Here is a 23667-nt window from a genome sequence, read left to right as displayed (position 1 = left end):
CAGCCAGGGCATCCACATGCGTGTGGCTGATACCTCTCAGACCCTGGAACTCAGTCCCGTTGCCCCTGATGTGTTTAGTGAAGGGATTTCCAAAAACCAGGCAGAGGGAAAGGTGCTCTTGGTGCTTCACCTCCCAGACTGCCTTTAGTGCACGTAATTATTGAGAAACAAGGATTGATATCTCCCGTAGTCACAGACATTAATGAAGAAATCATCTACTTAATGGGGACATGCATGTGTAACTGTTTCATCTATGTGGTCGACTGGCTGCTTTTTATGTATATTAATCTGCAAATGTGTAGTAGGTGGTAAAATTTATGAGCACTATAACCATTTTTATCAAGTGTGCCCTTTTATGAGTGTTACATGCGTACGTTTGTTATTGTTAAATCTCTGCTCATTCTTTGCCTTATTGGGGGTGGGGAAAAAAGAAAGTAAGGCCTGAAGAGAAAGTGATGCTTTAGGTCATTGAATGAAAGTTTCAGGTCCACAGGTTGGTGGACTAAGGGCTAGTGTTAAAGGTTGTATAATCCAGCTGAGAGGAATTTGGAGGAGGACATTGCCATTCAATTCTAAATGCCTAAATTTAATGTGGTTAAAATAAAACATGTATCAAATAGATCACAGCTTGCTACAGCTGGATGGGAATCTGATGTCCTTGCAGAATCTAAGTCAGTACAGAAAGAAGACACAGATGTTGAGATGCACTGGACTGATGTTTAGAAGAAGGAAGCTGTAACTAGAGCCTTCATTCTGCATCTTGGTGCTATACAGGAACCGTGTGGGATTCTCACAGATGTAGGTTGGACATAAAGCTTACAGTAGTGCAGGGGGAGGATATCCATGCTCAGTTGCAGGCCTTGGATCATTCTTCATTACCATTAGTGCATGGTATATTCTCATGCCTGTGTTTTCCTCTTTTCGTTCCGTGCTTTCTTTTTCTATCATAGTCTTTTTTTTTCTCCCTTCTTTTAAAAAAAGCTGCTTGTTTGATTATGTCCTATTACTTAAAGCGCTTGTTCTGCTACGTGTACACATAAATTTAATTATATTGGCCATATGAAAGATTCATGAAGGTTCAGTTTTGGGAGGTATGCCAAAGATATCTTCTGAGTGTGTAGCTGTTTGATGTAGGCTTGTGTGTAGTAATTGAATCACTGATCAAGTACTATATCAATGAAATAATCTTGGTAAATTCGTGTACTTAAGTAACGATAGCCTTGAGGCTGTGGTAACTGGAGAAATCTTGTTATTGATTTTGTTGTTGTTGATTATGCATATCTTATACTTTCTAATAGGAGCACCCTTTTCTGTGTTCCTATTAAACACAGCTGTTCCTGCGTCCTTCAGAAGTGAGGTTTCTCTTCCAATCACTTGTAAAGGACTTCTCTGACACTGCTCATATAAGGGACTTCTCAGATGTCCTTCCCATAGCCGCCTTGCTGCTCAGCCACAGGGAGTCCTGCTGCAGTGCTGCTCTGGTTTAATGCTCTCTGCTCCCCCGTCCCTCTCTTGTGGCCCTTTTGGGATAGAAAAAGTAGGGCATTCTGTAATTCTTCTCACTACTTTCCACATATAAAGTCCTTGCTCTAATTCTATTGTGCTTTTGTAGGAAAGTCAATTTACATCTTCTCCATTGCTTCTTCCATGTGTTCTTATCTGCCCTTGTATTTTGAGGGAGGCTTAAAGTTACTCTCAGGACCTGGCAACTCCATGAACTGAGTCACGTATCATATGCAGTGGATGGATTTGAGTAGAAGTTGCTTGGTGGGCTTTCATTAGAGAGCCAGTTTGAATCCCAAAGTGAGAGCTGAGCACTTATTTGACACTTTTCTTAAATCAAAGCTGTTTACTTCACCCTTGTCAATACCAGATGTGACTTTTATAAATGGCAATAATATAAACGAGTGATTGAGGTTATTCCAACAACTTTTTTTTTGTATAGGCATTACATGTGAACTCTTATGGTATGGCACCAGCAAGAAAAGCAGTCTTGTGGACTCAGAGCTCATGTCCCAAAATACATGGTTTATGAAATGTGCTTGGTTGCTTTCTTTTGGTGTTCTAGAGACTGAAAATCTAAAAGAAAATATCTGACTACTTTAAATCATTCCTTGTTCACTTCATTCTCCGTAGTATTGTTGCAAGTTGGATCTGACATTCTCCTTGAGCAGCTGTAGTCCCTGGTGGTGTGTCACAATGATTTCTTCATGCATTCAAGAGAGATTCCAGTGAAACTGAACCTCTGCATCGTGCTCAAGAGGTAAAGCATGAGGACCTGGCTGAAGAATTAGCTGAAGAAACAGTGCTAGGGGATGTTTTAAGAGGCTGGCTCAAATGCAGCCAGCGGGTGAGGAATTGAGTGACCTCTATTGAGGTTTCATGAACTAAAGCTTGCCTGTGGACGAGAGCTGTGTGATCACTGAATTAAATCTCTTGGTGTCTGGAGTCTCCTGGCAAGAGCTCAGTAGGTCCTGGACTGTGCAGCCTGGCCTGAGAGGGACGAGAAATGTTGGGAGGGTGTGATGAGATTTGTAAGCATCACAGCCCTATCTGAGGAGAATCTCACTTCACTTTGTGTATTGTCATTGTCTTTTCCAGCAGCTTTCAAAACTGGAAGATCAGTATTTTTCTCTGGGATCTTGTCATTTCGAGTTTTGATATTTTGATTTTTCTTTTTTTCTTAAATGAAAAAAATAAGTGATTATCTGGTATTAGTATGCTTCCACTAACTGCTTCTGTCCACATTTTTAAGAACTGTAATGCAAATTCCTGCTAGCAAGAAGAATTCATTGTTCCCCACTGTTTTTTCTTTGATCCATATTCGGGTTGATGATGTGTGAAACAAAGGAAGGAGGAATGTTTGATTTTTCTTAAACTTGGATGACCCTGCAAAAGAGACAGTAGAAACAAGGTCTTCGCTAATAAACTGAACAGAAGTGATGTAAATACTTCTGAACATCGCCTTCTAGATAGTGATCAAGCAAACTGAACACTGACTGTTTGTTCTTCGATGTTTGAAGTGGGAAAAGCCAACGTTTGACATCACATTGAAAAAATAACATCCTATTTCTTGTCCCTGATAGCAGGTGGTGCAGGAACTCGACCTTCAGACCATTTTGTTACCTTCTGTTCTTTCCCATTAACCGCTTTTTGTGGCATTCTGCCTTAATATGATCAAACTACAGTTTCATTCACTCTTACTTTTTTTTCTTCATATGTTTCCTGTGAAACACAAGGATGGAGAGGAAACAACTGTCTGTAACTGCAGTGTAGGATTTATCATATTACAAGATGTCTCGTCTTCCTGAACATGGGTGAAGATTTGAATCTCTTGAGTGCTGTTCAGCACCCACCGTCACCCTGCTTCCAGAAACTTATAGCAACTCTATTTTCTCTAGTACTTAAATCTCCCAACATATGACATAAATTTCTTGCTCAGCTCTCCTCCATTCCCAGCATTTCTAGCTTCTGTGAGGTTGCCTGGCCTCAGTGGAGCGCGTTGGCTTGCTGCAGCTGAGGGCACAATCCAGTTCTCTGCAGTATTGATGGAGAGTGGCAAAGGTTACGGTTTGGGGACTGCTACCTAACCACCAAGCAGAGGGCAATAACAGAGATGCTTTTATGGTTATTGTTATGCATTGCTGTGGCCGATAAACATTTCTGAAGTCTGTACAATGCTTTTCACCCAGGGTAATTGATGTACGGATTCTGTCAGACCTCTCAAATCAGCAGTGCCTCAGGCTTAGTGGTGCTGTCTCTTCCCTTTACCCCTAGCTTTTCTCAGTCTTGTGCAGTTCAATACTTGCATCTCCCTCATTTCTGCTGTGCCATTTGGCTCTAGTTGCACTAAAGCCCAGAGGCCAATCTTTATGAAAATCAGTTGGTAGCAGCAGTAGGCTCCATTAGCTAAAGAGCAGCTTTCTGCCACCAGAAGACATCTCTGTGTGACCCGGTCCTGGAAGGGAGTGGTCGTGCAGCTTGCTCTGAGCCTCTGCTGGCCATCAGGGAAAGGAGACTATACAAAATCTGTGCCCTCTTCATTGCACCTGTCCTGTTGTTTAGGAGAGAGATGGTTCCCTCTGCAGGTTGGCAGCGTTGCTCCTGCAACATGGAAGTAAATTTTCTGGTAGAAAGTTCTTAAGAACTTTAGCTCCTAACAGACTGTGTTCTTGTAGTAAAATGAAAGGATTATTTCCTACTGCCTCCCACCCATGCCCGTGAAGCTGAACTCTACTCCTCTTTTGAGAACATAGTGAAGGGCTGGGCAGAGCTGGCACTGCTAGGACACCCCTTACACTGGCCTGTGTCCTTTGCTGCTGTAGGCACCTGACCTGCATTCCCCCATTGGCCTGGCCAAGGGCTGGTGGAGTTGGGCTGATGGTAGCCTCTCCCAGACCATGATATACATGATGGTTGTTTTGGAATGTCCTGAAGGGCAGTGGTGTCTCTGGTGAACAAACTTGGCACTGAAACCTGTTAATTTCATGGTTTTCAGATATTTATGGCTAGTGTTCTAAAAAGTGAAGAGATGGCAAAAATGATTGATGGCAATAGAAAGGGAGGAAGAAGAGAAATCTCCTCTTTGGCCCAAGAAACTGTTCAGTTGTACATACAGAGCTATGGATTTTAGGCAATTGCCCCTTTGAGGGATCTGCATTGTTCTGAGACTACAAAAAGGGAGTTTGAGTTTCTTAAAGCTTCTATTGTTCTGTATGTTAATTTCCATTTCTAATCTAATTAATGAATTCAGTTTAAAAGTGCTATGAAAGCAATTCTTGAAATGTTTTCCATTGCATATTTAAACACTTAAGAAATCAAAAAGACAAACCTTACCATGCGGTGTATAAGATGTGTTGCCTCCAATGCAGTATTTAGAATCAGTGGTCATGTTTAGAAATATATGTGGACAGTACCCTTTAAAGTTTATGGCAGAAGGGCAGTCTGTGGACTGCACATACTGTGTTACAAGCACTTAAGCTCATTTTGCTGAGGAAAGCATATGAGACCACTTCAGCTTCCAGAGCTTTTATGAATGCTTACTTCGTTGTTTAAAAAAAAAAAAAGTTAAATAAGAGTATGAGTGTTATTTAACAAGCATAGTAAACAGTTTGGCTGTCCCTTAGGGAGCAATAGCTGTTGTGGAGTGCAAATGGGGAAGCAAGTGGGTTTTGAGAAGGAAAGCTATCACTAGTGGAGATCAGTAACCTTATTTTCTGTTTCTTTCTTGTGATGTTAAAACTGTTGCAAAAGCAAATAATCTGTCTTTATGGGATGAAAAAAAAACAGGAGAATATAATTTTAGCACTTATACGAAGGTTATAGAGAAGGAAACAATTATCTTAGAGTAACACGTGCAGAAGGACTCAGTGTAGTACAGATAGAGGAAAACATTTATTTATTTCTTGACCCTAGAGCTGACTCAGTAGAAAATTGTGGCTAAACATATTGTTTGTATGTGTTTTTAATATAATCTTCTCTGATTTTTGTTCCTCCTTGCAGTTGTGAATTGAGGAGGAATGTCGCTGATAAAATGGAGGTGAACAACTGAACAGCATCTCTTGGAAAAGATTTGGAGGTGAGTGAATTGAAGTGGTTACCTGAGTTGGACATTATTCCTATGGAAGGCTGAAAGGTGCAGTCAGGATTTTCTGAAGTAGAAGTGTTCAAAATGTTGGGAACAAACATAGAAACTGTGGGGTCTGTGACAATTCCTGGAGATCTGAACTGATACTGGGACCTCAGTGTGCAATATCGTGCTCTGAGCCTGAAGGCTGTTGACTCTAGTCTCTGATGTACCAGAGAGATCTGCTGATTAAAGTGCCAGAGGATTTCTTTTATATTCAGTGGATTTGAAGTACTTAATGCTAAGCTGAGCTTCAGATCCTGCTAGCTCAGATGTTAAGGGGATGGAAAATGAGAGAGTGTGGGCTGGGACAGACCAGAGGTACCTGTAAGGGCTGCTGCCCTCTGGGGTCAGAGCTGCAGGGTGTGCTGGAAACATGAGTTTGGGGGAAGTTGTGAGTGGGAGACTGTAGTCCAGAGCCTTTTTTGCTGGCTCCAGGCTGCAGAATGAGTGATGCTACATCCATCTGGGACTGAAATGATTCCTGCAAAAAAAAGGAACGTATGGTACCTGTAACACAACAGTGTTCACAGAGGATGCGAAAGACAAGTGTGAAAATCAAGTATGATAGTCAGATAGTTAGCGGGAGATGACTTTGTGAGAGGGAAATGCTGAGGAGCAGACAGTATAAGTGTGAGGTGCTGCAGTCTGGGACCTTGTCTCTGACTTCAGCTGGCGTTTTTCTTCAGGTGAGTCCTGCAGCTTTGCTGCTACATCTCCCCAGTCATGCTGGCTCAGACTATCCTCCTGTACTGTAAGCTGCTGTTTAGGAAGAGAGGAAATGCTTTCTTCAAGCAGAAAGCTGAGATGTCCAGCAGCTTCCAAACATTCCTCCTGTATTGGAGGATTACTGCTATTTGGGCATATGTCACCAATTGATGTTTGTACTTTGTTTTCAAATTTGGTCTTCTGACTCTGTAAGTAAGCTGTGACACTTGGGATGACGTGTTGCACTGTTAGCTTTGGGTTACAGCTTTGGGAGAGTTGGGTCTGTGTGAACAGCAGAAGTACTTGTTCTGGCTATAGTTTGTGAAGATGAACATATCCCAGGAGATGCAAGAATTGGTGTGGGCTGAAGTTTTTTGAAGAAAAACTTGCTTGTATGTGGTCAAAAATGTAGGTTGGTGTAGTCATGTAACATGTTTGTGTCTGTATGGAAACTGCTCTGCTGTATGTCTGTTCTGAGAACACTCTGGAAGAAAGACAGAATTTTTAACAGAATAAGGTATGAAACTGGCTTTAAGTGAGATGGTGGCTAGCCCATAAACTTAGATATGAAAACAAACCTTGTAGTATTTCAGGGAGGTCAAACCTATGGTTTTACTTAATTTCTGACTGTAGCCATAAAGACAACATCAAGGGGTTAAATTCTCAAAAAGTGCTCTCAGTGTGTCCTCTCAGGTTCATGATTTAAAAACTTACGTGTGTTTGAAAGCTTCTCAAATGACGACCTCAAAATGCATGGAAAAAAATAAATTCAAAGCAGCAAGGTAAGTTTCAGTGATTTTTTTAGGCAACTGAAAATCTCGGAGGCATTGCAGTCACTGCTGTGGTTTGGGTCCAGGCAGTGGTTATCTAGACTCAGTAACTGCAGATCAATACATTATCTGGCTCTTGCGCGTTACTGTGCGGAATAATAACAGTTCATAATCTGTATAGCTCAGTTTCTATCTTGTGGCTCTAAAAATACAGCTTTCTGCTCACTAAATGCTGTCATTGCTGTCTAGCTGTCAGAGTAGTTTGTCTGCTACTGGAGTGGGATACATGCAGGAATGTTATTAAAAATCTGGTATCTTCAAAGAGAAACATGGAACAAAGGCAGTGACAGTCGTAAGCATTTGATTCTTTGAATACAGCTTTCACAAATAAACCTCTCAAACACCATTTTGCTGCAAAATTGTAAACTGTCATGAAGTGTGAACTTCACATCTTGAAGTAATAAAAGGAAGAGAAAAGGAGCTAATTGGATCCAGCAGGGCACGTTAGGTAAAATACAGGTTATGTTTAAACATTTTAATGTAATGATTCCTATTTATCCAAGCCTTTAAGTACGTACTCTAGCCCGATGTGGGCCAGCAGGGCTGTTACAACACACTTGAAGCTGTTTGTTTTTTCTGCCTGGGTGATGCTTTTATAAGTATCTCTTGGGGCTATAAGTAAAGATAGAGAGGCCGTTATATTCTAATTGATAGTTGCTGGGTACCTAAACCACTTATAAAACCATCTGAGTCTCAGAAGGGGATTCCCTGCTTGCTAGAGCAGACTAGGGAGCCCTGCTCTGTATGTGGGCTGAGTGCCCTGTGCTCTGCCCAAGGTAACAGCTTCAGGAAATTGAGCTTGAATTTGTTCAGAGCTGCCTGGATTAAAACAGTTTTGAGGAGAAATATGTCTTCAGGAAGTGTGCAGCTAGAAAATGGCCTTTGTGGACACTTGTAGCCTTTCTTCATGGTTTCAAGCTTGAAAAGAAGCGTCCAGTGTTGTTTTAGTCCGTGTATATCTTGGCTTCATTATTAATACTAGATGTAAGCCTGTCAGCCTAGTGAGGAGGGTTTAGTAAAAAAAAAAAAAATAACCATGAAGATTCTGTATTTTCCTGTGAACTCACTTTGTGATCAGCATGCTTTACCTCACTGTGTGTTGTAGTGATTTGTGAACATTGGGCTTGCTTGTTGGACAAAGGCATGTCAATTTTTGATGGACAAAGTGAGAACTGAGCAGGGTTAGGGCAGTCGCTGTACAGAGCATTTAGGCTGCCTGGCAGGGCAATGGATTGAAGTTGCAGGGCTTGGTCCTGCTCCAGTGAAGCCCCCAGCCCAAGGGGGGAGCAGCCAGAGCACACTGCTGTCATGCTTCTCCATGAGCAGAGCTGCTAACCCACAGTGTTACCAGGAGGAAGAAAAATGACTGTCTGATGTATAACTGTAACCTCGCTGACTAGAAACCACGCTATCAGCCTGTCCCATTTGCTCTGTATTTTCCTGATTGCTTTATTTAGTGATGTTTAGTATTCTTCATTCCTCTGCCATCTGATCTGTGGGGTGATTATAGCAGCTATCGAAAGCGAGGATTTTCTCTTAGAAGCACTATCGAGGCCAGCACTGGCTTGATGTGGCAGAAGCAATAAGCTCTGCATCTGCTGGTGCACCATGAGAACTCTTATCAATTTGCCTGTCACTTGCAGGTTTGCGCTGGTTCTCAGCCCTGCGGCGTGTGCTGGTAATAGCAAAGTAATGACAGAGAGAGCTCTGCTTTCTCTACTGGGTGAGGGGGTTCTGCTGTAGCTTTTTTTCCCCCTCTGTATTTCTCTCCATGCTTTTTCTTGTTATCTGTGCAGCTCTCAGAGCAGGAACCATCTTTGAACTCAACACAGAATGGTGGGCATAGGCTCAGGCCTTCTTAGAAGAAGTCGTGTCCCACTTCTGGTTTCACTCCCTAGAAGCTGAGAACTGTTGCTTTCAATGTTACTGCATATGAGAAAAGGGTTTTTTTCCTTAAATGGAAAGAAAGAGCTGGAGGCCTGGAACTAAAAACTGACCTACTTACAGCTTGCACTGAGCTCACTGAAAAACAGCTATCTGTAGAATTGGTCAATATTATTAAAAACAATACAGAAAACCCCTCTGTCACAGTAGCATTAGCTGCAGCTTGGAGCTGAGCATTACGGGTTTCAGTCTAAACAAACTTCCAGACTTCCCCAGATCAATCCCTATTCAATTTCATGCTGTTTCACAGTGACTCTTGTAGCTTCCACAGATTTGTGTGTTTAAATCCTTTTTCAAAACACATTAAAAGCTGAGCTCAGCCTGGGTGAAGGCAGGCAGAGTTCCCGCTGGAGATTTTAGGAAGTACATTGCTTTGGCTTACAGGCCTGTCTGCATGAAAGTGCTGCTAAGTGTTCTGGCTTGATGCTTGTAATGCTAAAAATGCTATGGTCAGGGTACTAGCAATATAAAAATGGATGTGCTGGGGTGGTATTTTGTTTTAGGTAGAGAACCAGCAGGTCAGCTTGCTGCTTGTTTTCTTCTTTATGCCAGCAAGTGTTGTCACAGTGCTCTCTTCTCACAGGGATCAGGCCCTGCTGTGTGCATGGGAAGCTCAGGCTGCCTGCACAGAGCTGCTGCTCAGCCCCTGTGTGGATTTATGGTCAGGATGTCACTGCGGTGACAGTCATCAGAATTTACATGATTCTTCTGTGAAATCTAGGGTGTTTTTTTTTTTATATATCACTTATAGTGATATTATGTGCTCATCTTTATTTTTTTCTTAGTTTGCACGTTCTGTAGTGGTAACGTGTGTGTGGCAACCTAGTGGCCAACTCTCTTCATTGGAAAAGCAGGTATTTGAGGCCAAACCCTTCTGCTTTCTGACTGTCCTCTGTTTGTAGCAGTCCATCCCATACTCCTGGCCATTCTAGGGTGAAAATGAACCCAGGGTGAAATGAGATGTGTGCTCTTCCCTGGGGTACATCAGTGTCTCAGCTGTCCTGTCTGTACCAGTGCTGTCCCCTTGCCTTTTGTGGATGATTGCTGTGCTAATTGCTAGAGACCAGATCTCTTGCAGAAGTCCTCGTTTGCTTTTGGGCTGGAAAATAGTCTCTCTGGGACACAGTGCGAAGTGCTGCCTCAAAGGCAGGCGAGTTTTTCAAGAAGGAGATGCTCAAAGCCTACTGTGAACTCAGATGGCCACGTTCTGTTTGTTGAAGGGAAGTGGGAGAGGGACTCTTGATGGCAGCTTTGAATATCTCTGCTTAAAACTGAGAAGCCTGGCTAATGAAATCTTGCATCTGTCAGCGTGGAAAATGAGAATCTTACTTTTGAACTCGCATCCTCTGACTAGCATAACATGTGCTTCCGAAGCACTTCGTTTCTAAATAGCCGAATAATGTGACGTTTCCCAGAAACAACTGTGACTTTCTCCAAAACTTTCATGTCCTCCATTTTTTCAGCCTATTTCACTTTCAGACCTGTGTTACTCGCCAAGCTTGTGTCTAAGCCTTTCTCTGTCTCAGCTTCTCTGTGTAGCACAGTTATTTCACAAGGATTGTGTTTGTGGGTGAATCTAAAGTGCTTTCTTGGTACGGAAAAAATCTCTGCCCCGAGGAGTTCATCGAGCCAGTCGTCATGTATTGAACCTTTGCTGCTAATGGCTGAGCAACCTCCTCAGCCCAACCTCCTGCTCTGTGCTGTGGGATTCGCAGCCAGCTCAGGTGTACTTCTGTGCACCATACCAGATAGCTTGAAACTGCCTGTGTACCTGGTGGTAAGTTAGCCCCACAAACAACGGTGCTGTCTCTCCAAACTAGGGGTGCTGCCTTGGCTTTGGATGTGCTTGGCACTCAGGATGCCCATCTCTTTATCAGTTAGCTTCAGTTGGGAAGGAATAGGATTCAAGTGAAGGCCATGCATCAGGAAGGGAACACCTTATTTTCCTGTATGTAGTCCTGCACATCTCTTGCAAATGACAGATAACTGGCAATGGCACAGAGTAGTAAGGGGCTGCTTAGCCCAAGTCAAATGGCAGAATAAACAGACCCAAGTCTAATGTTCTTCCTTCTATATGAGTAACAAGAATTGCACCCTCAAGACTACCAGAAATAGCACATAAGAGATGTATCTGTGTTACAGGGCTTCTTCCAAAGACAACAGGCATTGACCACATGGCTGGGTAGGCACTGGCTGGTGAGCAGTGTTGCCACTGAAAATTGATATTTACGGTACTCTGTTCCCTCTTGTCCTCCATTCAGCAGCTCTGAGAATTAAATGGTTTTAAACAGTCTCCTGGTTTGTATGTTTGATTAAATATTTATTAAAACATCTATTAAGCATGTGTTACTCCTTCCTGAATCATTTATTAAAGGGCTGTTTGTGCACTGTATGACTGTGTTACCGTTGCTCTCTATGTACTCTGGCAGAGTTCTTGTGGATGTAAAGACAGGCAGACAATAAGAAGTCTCGTTATATCATACCACATACATCTTAGTTCTTTCTTATATGAAAAAGATGTCTCTAGATAGAGGAACAGAGTGGTTCAAGGAAACATGCCTGCAGCAAGCTGTCTTTAAAACAATTTTCCATGAAAGGGGCCTTCAGTTCTTATTTTTGTGTAATGAATGAAATAAAGCTTTGGGGTGCTGTCCTTAAAGAGTTAAAAAGCACAAGAAAATCAAGCTAATTTCTAGGAGGCATATGTTGCTTTTCTGTCTGGTTACTTAATAGAGTGTTTTTTATAATGCTGTTGAACTACAATGTACTTTGTCTTGGATAAGGAATCTTTGAAACATCTGCTGACAAACTTTGATGAGAAGACAGTAACGTGCTTGAAGCAGAAATTAAAAGAATTAAAGTGTGGCTGTTTCCAAGAGGCAAGTAGACTGCAGAACTCGTAGCACTGTACGTGGACAAACAAGTAGGTGATGGTCTGTCTCTGAGAGCTGGTTGTCACTGCCTTAATGGTCTCAATCCAATGCCAGCGTTTCATCAGGTTACAGAGGTCATGCCTTACACTAGCAAGGACCCTATCCCCACATCTTCTTCCTCTGGGAGTTGCCACTTCTGTTGCGATCCTTGTGTTTCCCAGAACTTGGCTGCAGCTAATAGCATGATGTTAACTGAAAACTTTTCTGTGTAAGCTGTGATTTTTAATTGTAATGAGCATTTGTGTGTGGGAATGGCCAAAGAACCTCTTGACACAAGTTTTTAGGCTTATCAGATGGACAGAGTGTGGGCCAGAGATAGGGAATATCCAGCCTCTCCTGGCTGAGACCCTTGAGCCTACCCAGATTATTTTCATATGGAATCCTCTGGCCCCTTTCTACCAGGAGTCAATCCTCTCTCCTGGGAAAGCTCAGTGTGTCATAGTTAGGCGCTTGTAAGCCCTTGGGACAGCAGGATATGATGCACTTGCATGGGGATTCATTCTCAAACTTTGACTTTACACCTATCTTATACCCTGAAAGCCTTTGACAAAAATGCAGCAGAAATCCAGAGGGATTGTGTTTTCAACTAGAAAGCAACGCAAGGTGTTAGAGTGCTGAATACACTGTGATGAGGCCAGCAGTGAATGCTCACGGGTTTGAACAAAGATCCACTTGGATCTTTGTTCAAGTAGTTCTCCAAGGGAGCCATCTGTAATGTGCCTGAATTTCCCGTGCAACCTAAATAAAGAAGAGAAGGGCAGGAAGCACAAGTCATTAAACTGCTGGCTACATGTACAGCAGGGGAAGCATGGGGTGCAGATGAGCACGTGACTTTATTTTCTGGGAGTTTTCCTTTTGTTGCTTTCTTTCAAGTAATTTCAAAGGCTTTTCAAAGGGAAGATCAGTGCTGTTGCTGAGTTCCCCTCCTAGTCAGGGCAGCTGGGTGGGATTTGTTTCAGTGGAACTCCTTGCCTAACCTCCCCAGGCTCGCGGCCTCTGCCTGGAAACCTGCTGCCTGCTGGGGTGTCCTAAACGCTGCTATGTCTCAGCATCTCCCTCTTGCCTGGGACAAAAGCAGAGACTACGATTATCTCTCTTCTAGCCATATGTCTTTCAAAAGAAGCCAAAAACAAATTTATTATTGCCTTTTATGCTCTTGAATCATAGATCCAACATCCTCCTCTGACCTCCTTCTGCTTGTTCTGCAGTACACTTTGCGAAGTAGCAGCTGGCACCCTTCAAAATAAAACAGTATACTCCTGCTTCCTTTTGGAGTCTGCCTATGTGCGTGGTGCTGGGACTTAAAGCATGGCAGTCACGGGGGAGAGAGAGAAGAGAGACATTGTTCTTGGGTTTTAGGACTTGCTGTGCTCTCAAGGAAAAAAATAAAGCATCAGCAAAGCAGGAAGAACAGTTAATAGAATTTGTAGGGGAGGCTTACAGAGTATAAATTAGCCATTGCGCCAAATATCTCATTTGATTGTCTTGTCATGCGCTAGTTTTCAGTGCTGCTGTTCATGGTACCAAGCAGGAAATAAATGAAAACAAAGATGCAGAAGGAGCATTTGTGTATGAAGTAATTCAGTTGCCTCCAAATCTGTTCTTGCAGGAAAACTGAAGCAGCTGATATTAAATAGCTCACGTTGGCAATGGAGGGAGCATTTGTTTACTGGGAGCTGAGCATTGACTTGGCCATCTGCTGTATGCAGGCTCTGTTTTAAATTTAAAACATGCACAAGTAAAGTTTTACAAAGCTTTTTCTGGGGGGCGGTTGGGAGCTGAACCAGAAAGCTTGGAAACTTGTCTTGGGTTAGATAGTTGTGCATTACTTTATGTCACAGCACAATAGAACTGATGTCTGTTTATTTGCAGCTCCGCAGGGAGATGGAATGTAGTGATGATTGAAATATTTAAGTGGTAGCTGCCAAAAAATGTTTTAAAAAGAATTATTTTAATAGTGTATCATTTTATTCAGTTGAAACGTTCCAGTAATGGTTGTATATATTGTAGAGTACACACACAAGTACTGAAATGCAGTAGTATATTATCCTGAAACTCTTAATTTTTGGATGTTTGTTTTCCTTCTGTACTGGAATGAAAGGAAATGTCATATTTTGATACTCTGCACACCAGGAATCCTGTTGTGTAGCCATGGCTGCTGGTTACAAGGAAAAGAACAGGTCAGCAGTGGGCCTCTCAGAAGTGCATGTTAAAGGAAAAATTACTGATCTGTGTAATTGCAGACTTTTGAGTGAAGATTGAGGTCAGTTATGAGTTAGCCTGATCACTTGTCCAGCTTTCTTCTTCAAAGAGAAGCAAATGGCTCTCACCACCAGGTTCTCTCTGCTCGGTGAGAGTTGCGTGCAGTGCAGCACAGGGTCTTAAGTTGACTCTGCCTCCTTGGAGGAATGACTGCAGGTGCCTATTCTGGCACAGAGGTCCAAAGGCCACATCTATGCATGTGATTACACTGGGATCAAACCCAAGGCTCTGTTTTCTGCTGTGCGAAGGAACAGCCACACTCTGGTGATAATGGCACTGCTTATTAATGCACATTGTAAATGCACAGTGTAAATACTCAGAAGAGGTGTTGCTGGAGGAAAGGCACTGCTGAAGGATGTTTCATGGGGTGCTGGCTAGAAATCTCTGGATGATATGTGGTTCTACTCCTTGGGAGGACACAAGTTTGAACTGAGTTATTAGAGGAAGAGAAACCCTTCTTTCCAGTATTGATGCTGATTGCTCTGAGAACAGCTTAAAATAAGCAAGTGCTTCCTCCCCATCCATCACGCTATCCTTGTCTTTCCCCCTTTGTCCCCATCTCTCCTTGCCTCCTGACTGAAGTTGATGTTGCAGAAGTGGTTTGATTAGAGCAGCCGTGCTGTGTGTGAGCAACAGTTGGGTTTCCAGAGTGTCTTTCTACATGGAACATCACAGATTAATGGCCACGAGATTCAGTGATGCATCTGAAATTAATTTCCTCCTGATGGGGAGTAAATAATGGTCATAGCAGGAATAAAACAATTAGTTTGATTTGCACTGAAGTTCCTCCTGCATTCCTTGACCTAGAATTTATTCAGAGATCTGACTTTGCCCCCAGTGAGCTAACATGAACGCTGACTGCACTCAAGTTGTCCTCGAGCTCTAGCAGTTATTAAACTCTTGGAAATTAAATTTGAAGAGTGAGTATGAGAACAAACGAGTGCTGTGGCAACCAGAGAGGTGGGCTACTTACTGGCTGTGCTGTTATAATTTGTCAGGAGAAATTTCATGGTTTTCCTTCATTCCTACAGTTTTGGTTGAGTTGCCTTTTTTCCCCCTATATGTAAGCTGAGTTGCCTGTTTTTTTTCCCCTATAACTTCTTTTGTTTCTTGATTTGGAAGAAGTGATATATATATATATTTTTATTGTCCCTTTGGCCTGTTGGTAGGGTGGATAGAGTTCTTTCATGCAGAGAAGAATTTGAAATTGAAGGCTACAGAAAGCTCCAGCAATCTGTCTCTGTGCAAAAGAAAGATATACTTCATCTCTCCATTGCACAGCTCAGAGTTCTCAAAGACCATGGTTCCGTTCTCTCTAGTCCCTCTTTGTTACCATCCCTTTCTCTTGCCCCGGACCCCCGGCCTGATTCCAAGAGTGCACAGAGAAGCCATGCTTCTTGCCTTCCCAGTGCTGGCGGGGTCTGTCTTGGAGGTGGCTGCTTCCAGACAGCCAGATGGGGACTGTGAGGTGATGGGACATCCCAGGAAGCCCTCGTGGTCCATACTTAACTCCGGTAGGACTGCGGTGCTTGTGTCTCATGGGGCAGCCTGTCTCCCCATCCTTACCTTCCTTGCAGGCCTGAAGTTGGTGCGGCTGCAACAAATGTGAGCAAGCTTTATCAGCTGCAGCCAGCTGGAAGTCTGGCCTCGTACCATGTAACTCAGACTGCTTTCTGTTCTCCCCTGCCTTTTCCTCTGTGAGTTAGTAGCCATAAAATACAGCTATGGGCACCAGCAAATCTTTCCATAATTTCTGCCTTCCAGAGCCTGGTAACGGTCCTGGTTTCTCATCCTCTCTCTCTTCTCCTCTTTCTTACTCTTTTTTTAGGGACTGGTAACAATAATACTGCACATTACATGTCCTCCTTACAGCTAGATAACTAATGATTGCCATTATATCTCTGTCAGAACTAGGTAACTGCAATACTCTTCATTATATATCTGCCTTAAAGCCAGTAACAGCAGTACTCTAAATTATGTACCTTTCTTCCTTTTTCTCTGCCAGGCAGGTAATTGTTATGCTCATCTTTATGTGTCTTTCCTGGAGCTGTAATAGTTTTCATTGTATCTCCTCAGAGCTTATTATGGTAATGTTCCTTACTGTATATTATAAGGTTAGAAGCTGATATTTTTTAGAGTCACCTCTATAGTATTTTGCCTTCTATATTTCTTAGAATTTGGGTAATTAAAACATTACTCTTAGGTCACTGGCTTTCAGAAGGCTTCTGCTTAGCTCTCGAGATCACTCTGTGGACCGTCTTGAGCTTGGAGAAGCATCCTAAGAAGCTGTCTGACCGTTCTTGGTGCCAGGGCTGGATTGTGCCTTTTCCCCTTTGGACTTCAGCAGTGCCAAGCTGCTGGGCAGGGAGCTCATCCAAGGAAGATGCCAAGAGGGCTTGGTGTCCCCTGGGACAACCCTTGGATATCAAGTCATCTGACACTTCCATGTCCAGTGTTCTGCAAACTGCAAAGTTGTTATCTGAAGAAGAGGTTGTTTCTGTGTAGCATCTAGCACAGTTACTCTTGATTTTGATTTCAGTCTTCCTATATCATAATACAAAATCTGCTGTGCTTAGGTTACTGAAGCAAATTTCCCCAACTGAGCAATAGTGCCTTGGTTATTGCTAAGGATTATCTTTCTGGAATTTCAGTGTTTGCACTTAGTTCCTCTTCTGCCAGTATGATGTCTTCTGTGACGACCTGATGGAGCAGAAATAATACTGTGATGTTTTTTTCCCCTCGGAGTATGTGTACTAAATAGGTTAGCAAACTGTTAGTTGATGATCAATTTATGTAAAATAACTCTAAGCAGCAAGTCCAATCTGAAAATCACTTGATAAACTATTCAGTAAATGTATCTGCATAAACAACACATGGGAATAAATTGGAACCGGTTTGAGAGCAGAAAAGGAGAACTATGTTTGCAGCATGGTTCAGAGACTATAAATCAAATCAAACCAATTTTGTTTCCCGTTCCACCTTTTATTAGATCATCAAAATTCAGATCAGCCTCATGAAAAGATTTCCTTGTACTGCTTGAATCTCATAAGTAAGCCTGGCACAAAAAAAAAAAACAAAAACAAGGGAAATGCTGCCTGCACGTATCCCCAGTGTGAAATAGCTGAAAAGTAAAATACATTTAAATAAACAATTTGTTTGAATTCTGAGATAAACTGGAGTAGAAGGTGCTTAGAAAAGTGGTGGGAGTGGCTCCGTGCTTTAGGGATGTGATGTATGGAGAACTCCTTGACTTCATGGGGAATCAGTAGGTATAGCTACAGGGGTAACGTTAAGCACGAGGCTGAAGATGTTGAATGGTGAGTAGAGTTGCATCCTAGAACTGTTTTATTAAAATTGACACTTCGCTGACTAGCATGGGAATAAAAATCACAGAGTAAATCAGTCTAATTACAACAGGAAGGCTGAAATGGAGGGTGTTCTGCAGCTTGGGAAGAAGCTGTGGGATGTCAGGGCTGGCTTGGGAAATGCAGCTGCTGTGAAAGAAATGAGCTCCTTGCAAAGAGTGCTGCATTTAGGAGGAGGGCTTCCAGTAAAGTCAAGCTAGTGAAGTTGCCTTTAGCTTGGATGGGAAAGATAATACTGGCAATATCTTTTTTTCATACAGAAGAAAATTGAATTATTTTCCAGAATAAGGAGAAAAATAATTGGAATCTAGTGTGATTGTGAGATTCCCTCTGTGGTAATCTCATCTGGAGACCATCAGCCAGGGAGGCTTCATTTGTCATTGCTTGACAAGGAGAATTTCCAAAGGATTCAGCAGAGATGACTGCTGTTTTCAGCAGTCCAGCGACTGTCCTAAGGGCATGGCCCAGCACCTCCTGTGGCAGTAGCTTAGGCGTACCCTAGTGGCAGTGAAACACATGGGTAGCTGATGTAAATTGCAGTTGATGACAGTGGGAATGACACCAGCCCTTACCAGTTTGGTAGTAGACCTCAGCTCTGTTTGCTTACCATTAGGCAAATTGTAATACATGTTGGCAACTGGGATCACTAATGGACAGGGCTGTAAATGAGTTTGAAAGTAGAAGAGAAATAATGTCCAACATGTTTCATTTGTTCATTTGATAGGTTGCTTTATTGGGAAACATCAATGAGGAGTTGAAGGAGTCAAATTCTGATAATAAAAAAAAATCAATTACATTGAGACACTGGTATGATGAGGTCCAATCTTTCGTTCTTTCTTAAACAACTGGGAAGGTTTTATAGGTTCCATAGTGTGTTAAAGATAGCTTTTGAAGGAGAACTCCTTTCAGGGAGCTGCAAGAACTTCTGGTCTGATGGAGGTGGTACTAAACAAAGAAGAGTTACGTAAATGCATATATAGCATAGACTTAATGTGTTAGGAATATTAAAAGTAACTCCTCAGTGTTCATGGGGACTTATTTCAGTAAATTGTGCTGTACTTTCCATTCTTTTATGCATGACTTCAGCTGCAAAACCATGAGGATACTGAAATGTATCTGAATATCCAATCTATGCTGCCCCTTGGCAAATTCCAAGTGAAGATGAGAGGCCTAAAGAGGAAAAATTCATTTAATGCTCGTATGTGAATTGACTGTAGTCATCAATACATTGGCTTGCTTTGTTGCTTAATTTTCAATTGGGTGCTGCCATTTTGTGTGCAGTGTCCACAATGCATCAGTGAAGCAGCAGACAAAAAAAAAACATTGTGTCCCAAATGTAAATTTGACTTCCTCATGTTTTTGATTGGCATGAGCTGTGGTTTGTGGCTTTCTGGTGTGAGGTTAGGCCCAGATGGAACATCTGGATCCAGTTTTGAGGTCTGGGTCAGATTCTCTTACCTCTGCCTTCCAGTTTTCTATAAAATCATACCAAATATCTCCCTGCCCTTTTAGCCTGATTTCTTTTGTTAGATGACTCCACGTTTAAGAGTTTGTCATTTCTTCCATGATAGCTTTTACTGTTTCAGTGATGCTTCCCAAGGAATCAGAAGCCTCAAAAAACATATTCCTATAAGCATAATGAATATAAACAGCTGAATGAGGGGGAGAGAAGGGATAAGTGTCCTCCACTGCAAATGAAGATTGTACTAAAAACCCTTTATAGGCATCCAGGAGTTACAAGCCAGGGGAAAACCTCAGGATAGAGCTCTTCTATCCATAGGCATCAGAAACTTTAACCACCGGGGCTTGTATTAAAACACACAGTAATTGAACCGTGTGAAATCTTGCTAGTCTGGGAAAATATTTTTCAAATCTTAGCATAAGATTTGCTCCTATCTGAGACTAATTTGCTAGGGTGAATAGGAACCCATTACCTTTCAAAATCCACGTTCATATGCAAACTGGAATGTTTCTCAGAAGCTCAGCTGCCTCCTGGTTCACAGAGCATGCTGGAGGAATTACAGCCTGATTGCAGTCCTGAAGAAATAATTCTGGGAAGAGTTGGGTTTTGCTTTTTGTTTTCTGCTGTATTTTTTAAAATCTAATTAATTAGCAGGAAGAGAACAGAGGAAGATCTCTCAGGGCCTTTCAGACCTCTATGGAGAAGAGAAAAAAGCCGAAGCGCATAAAAAATCTTGATTATTAAAGACATTTTTAGGAGTTGCCAGAAAATTTAAATACCAGAAATTACTTAAGTGCTACGCAAATTCCCATGTTTTTGTATTCACACAGGCCTTAAAACTAATGCTGGAAAATTAATTTTCCTTAATCTCACATGCAGTATGTAAATCAAATACCTCTTCTACCTGAAACCGTGTTTTTGGCACTTATGGAATCTGTAAGAACTTCTGACTAGAGGTTTGTCAAGTGCTTGCACCTTGGCTTTTCTAGGAGGGCCTCTTGTGCCTTTTCTGAATGATAAACACTGGGCGTGAGTGCCCAGTTTTCACCAGGTATCTCTGAGCATAGCGGGCTGGCTCATATTTAGCATTGCAGCAGAACATGTCACTCCATTAGCCTGAAGTTTTAGGAACAAGGCAGCATTAATTGCTGCCAGGTCATGAGAAAGGATGAAGAATTTGGGAGAAGGAGTAGAGGAGTGTCTTTGGGACAGCTGTGATGGAGGTAGCACTTGGCCAGCCAGCATAGCTTACTCTTTCTTTGAGGTTGGGTTTCTTTGGGTTTCAGAAAGAAGCTTTCGTTCTGTCCTTTAAGTCCAGCAACCTCAAATAAGGCTGAATCTGGGTGAAGGGAAATCTGTTGAGATTAGAGTTACAGTGGAAAATGGATCAAAATATTTTGGATTAGGAGTATTATAAATGTGTGATTTCAGAAGGGAAGCAGTGAAGGGAGCAGCTCTGCACCTGCGATAGCAGGGCAATGAGGAGAGAGAAGCTTTTTCCAGAGTCGTGGTGGATGCCAGTTTCCTGTGTGCCCCTCATGATAAGGCTAGGGTTTCTAAAAGAAAGGAGTGAGGAAAAAAAAATAATCAGGAGTTCTTATTGTGATTCTAACAGCTCAGCTGGGAAATGGCTTTTATGGGGGAGAATGGCTTTGTACAAATTGCATCGTCAGTGGTACAACTGTTTGCTTAGGTGGAGTTTACCTGGTGTTAAGGGTTAGGATCAGGTGTTCTTAAAGAATGTGGCACTTTTTTTTCCCCCATATATGTATGTTTTCATCTCCATATGAAATTCTCTCTGTATTTATTTCAAACGTGCGTAAATATAGATACATAGATCTGCATTTTTTCTTCAGAGTTGCAATGAATAGGGCTGCTTTTCTGGGACTTGTTTCTTGCTGTTGTTTCAGAGACTGGTGGTCATGGAGTGGCTGGAGTTAAGGGTGAAGGTAGGGTTGCTCCTCCAGCAAGACAGACACAAGGAGTCTTCTTGGCAATGAGTTTACCAGTTATGAAAACAGCACAAAACCCAGTGCTTCTGGAAGTAATGACTTCCTGTAAGCTTTGGTAGAGCTGAACCAGTTGTTGGTTTGTTTGTTTTTTTCTTCCTCTGGGGTTATGGTTAGGGATTTAGAACGAGAACAGATGAGATAACTTCCTACACACACTCTTATTGCTAAATAAGATCACATGGTTTTACTTTGGCTTAGATAAAGATACTGTTATCGTGAATATGATTTTCACTGTAATTAGAAATAAGATTTTCTTAAAGTGATGAGAAGAACAATTTTCATCTATGCATGGTACAATTTAGAGGAGGAGCAGCCCTTTTAGAAGCAGTTACACTGGCTTTTTTTCTGGGGACACTCCTTACCTGGATATGTTTTTCATCGTGGATTTAAAAAGTGCCGAGGTGTGCAGTTTCCTGCTGATTATTTTATGACCCATAGAATTAGGAAGAGCTGTGGTGTTTGGTAGGAGGAAGCATCCTCGGATTAGTTTTGATGCAGGAGCTGCATAACATGTTATGATTTTCTTGGGGCTTGCAGGGGCAGCTGGAGTACGAATTTGTGGATTTGTGTACGAATTCCGTGGAATCACAGAATGTCTCCAAGGATGGGGCATCCACCACTTCTCTGAGTAACCTGGGCACGTTGCTGGCTCATGTCCAGCTTGCCATCCACCAAGTCCTCTTTGGTAGGGCCATGCTCTGTCTTTACATCCCCCAGCTTGTATTGATAGCCATGTCTTTTGAAGAACAAGGAACTGGACAGGGAAATGGATTTTGTGTTCTGCCGACTTAGATGTGTGGTTTCCAAAGGAAAGGGTGACATTTCTTTCTTACAGTTTTTTGTACCTTGATGTTAGAATGTGGAATGATAATTTATAGGCTTGAGTAACTATCCATGCAGGTAAGTTTTAGCCAAAGTTTGGGACAGAGGTCAGGTTTCAGAGAAGAATCAATTAGGAGGATGGTTTTCCATTGACACGTAGGCACGGTGCAGGGACCAGTTTGGAATGAGGTGATGATCTTCATTTTTTGCAGACACTGGTTACTCGAGTTCTGTTTTCCTCTTGGTTTGTGTTACATGCATTAACCTGTAACATTATGAAGAGCAAATGCTAAAGGAAGACATAGGTCTAGAATGAAAATCTGTACTGGAAGAAAGGAATGGTTTTGAGTCAGCTCAATTAGCCGTGCTGCTTATATTGGGCTGATGATTAACACTGGAGCTTCAGAAAGGAAGAAGAGAGGACTTCATTTTCTTACTGAATGTTGAATTTTCCACCCAGTTAAAGTAAGGATCATGGTTCACTGAATGAATGACTTTTATTTAGTTTTCAGTAAGTATCAGCCAGCCCGGATTAGAAGTAGTGCAGTATTAAGGTCCTAGAAAGAAGAAAACAAAACTCTGGTTTCCTACTGCTTCTTGCATTGGACAGGGTGTTGAGAAGAAAGCTCCTCCCAGAGTATTCTTGTGAGTGTTTGCTTGAATTTTTTTGGGATATTTCATAGCAAAGCAAGACTAAGGAAATGCATTTGTGTGAGTCTCACTTCTGCACTGCAGTTTGTGACGCCCTCTATCTGACTGAGGCAAATGATCTTTGAGAGAAAAAAACAAGAGAAGGACAGACAGGCTGGTATGCTTGGAAAATTTGGAAAATATAGGGCTTGAGACTTTCTGACACTTCTGTGGGCTGGCAGGAGCACACAGCATCCTGAAATGTTTTGGATGGAGAAGAGAATATGAAGAGTCACTTGAAAGATGCTCTGTAAGCCAGAGGCAAAGCCCAGACAGTGAAAAGGTGCAAACACAGTAGCACTGTGGGATGGCTGGACCCAGGTGCAGATTTCTTATCAGGATGTTTATTAGATTATGAGTTGGCTCTTGTGTTATTAAAACAAGTGGTGTGGCTCAGTAGATTCTATCCTGTTTAAGTAGGGAGTGTGTGAGACCTTGCAGACAGTGCTGCCATCACAGCTATGCTTAAAAGCTTAAAGGCAGTAAAGCTTCCACGTTGGCAGTAGATTTCAACAAGTCCGTCAGTGTGTGAAGCCAGCAAGACCAGCTGAGTTCATCCTTGTCCTAATCCCTATGATTACAGTAGAGTAGCATCAAGATGCGCTGGAGTGAGATGAGATCATTAAAAAATAGGAGGAACTGAGCAGCAGGTTTGTCAGCCCAAGGAGGCAGCAGGAGCTCTATCAGGGATGGGGAAGGTGATCTGGGGACAAAGTGTGTGATATCAGAGCTCTCACAAAAGAGTCATTTTTAATGGGAATTGCTGGGGCTCAGCGCTGCAGCTTGTCAATAAAAAAAAAAAACCCAACAAGTTTTAACATTATGCCTTATTTCTGAAGGAATGACAACAGTTTCCTCTTCAGAAAAGACTCCCCAGAGCCAAGCTGATGATTGAGTTTGCATGAGTTAAAGCATATATAGACTCATTCAGAGGGGCTGCTATCCCAGTGAAGGTGAGATCAATCCCCACAGAGACAGATGTGATGTGTGTGAGATATGCAGCCCTGTACAAT

General features: G+C 42.2%; 1 protein-coding gene across 4 annotated transcripts in view; it reads left to right on the top strand.

The window, feature by feature from the left end:
* Positions 1-23667, top strand: part of CPS1 (carbamoyl-phosphate synthase 1) — a 243899-nt gene that overhangs the window by 194481 nt on the left and 25751 nt on the right. For 2 of the 4 annotated variants that reach the window (XR_004160253.1, XR_004160254.1), the window contains exon 48: positions 5503-5578. The gene's annotated coding sequence lies outside the window, so the exon portion shown is untranslated. Of the gene's footprint in view, positions 1-2136; positions 2631-5502; positions 5579-7139; positions 9546-23667 lie in introns of those variants that run through there. The other 2 variants (XR_004160252.1, XR_004160255.1) reach the window with 2 other exon arrangements.

The sequence above is a fragment of the Meleagris gallopavo genome, chromosome 7 (genome assembly GCF_000146605.3).
Source record: "Meleagris gallopavo isolate NT-WF06-2002-E0010 breed Aviagen turkey brand Nicholas breeding stock chromosome 7, Turkey_5.1, whole genome shotgun sequence".
Lineage (NCBI taxonomy): Eukaryota > Metazoa > Chordata > Aves > Galliformes > Phasianidae > Meleagris > Meleagris gallopavo.
This window is presented reverse-complemented; position numbering and strand designations above follow the sequence as displayed.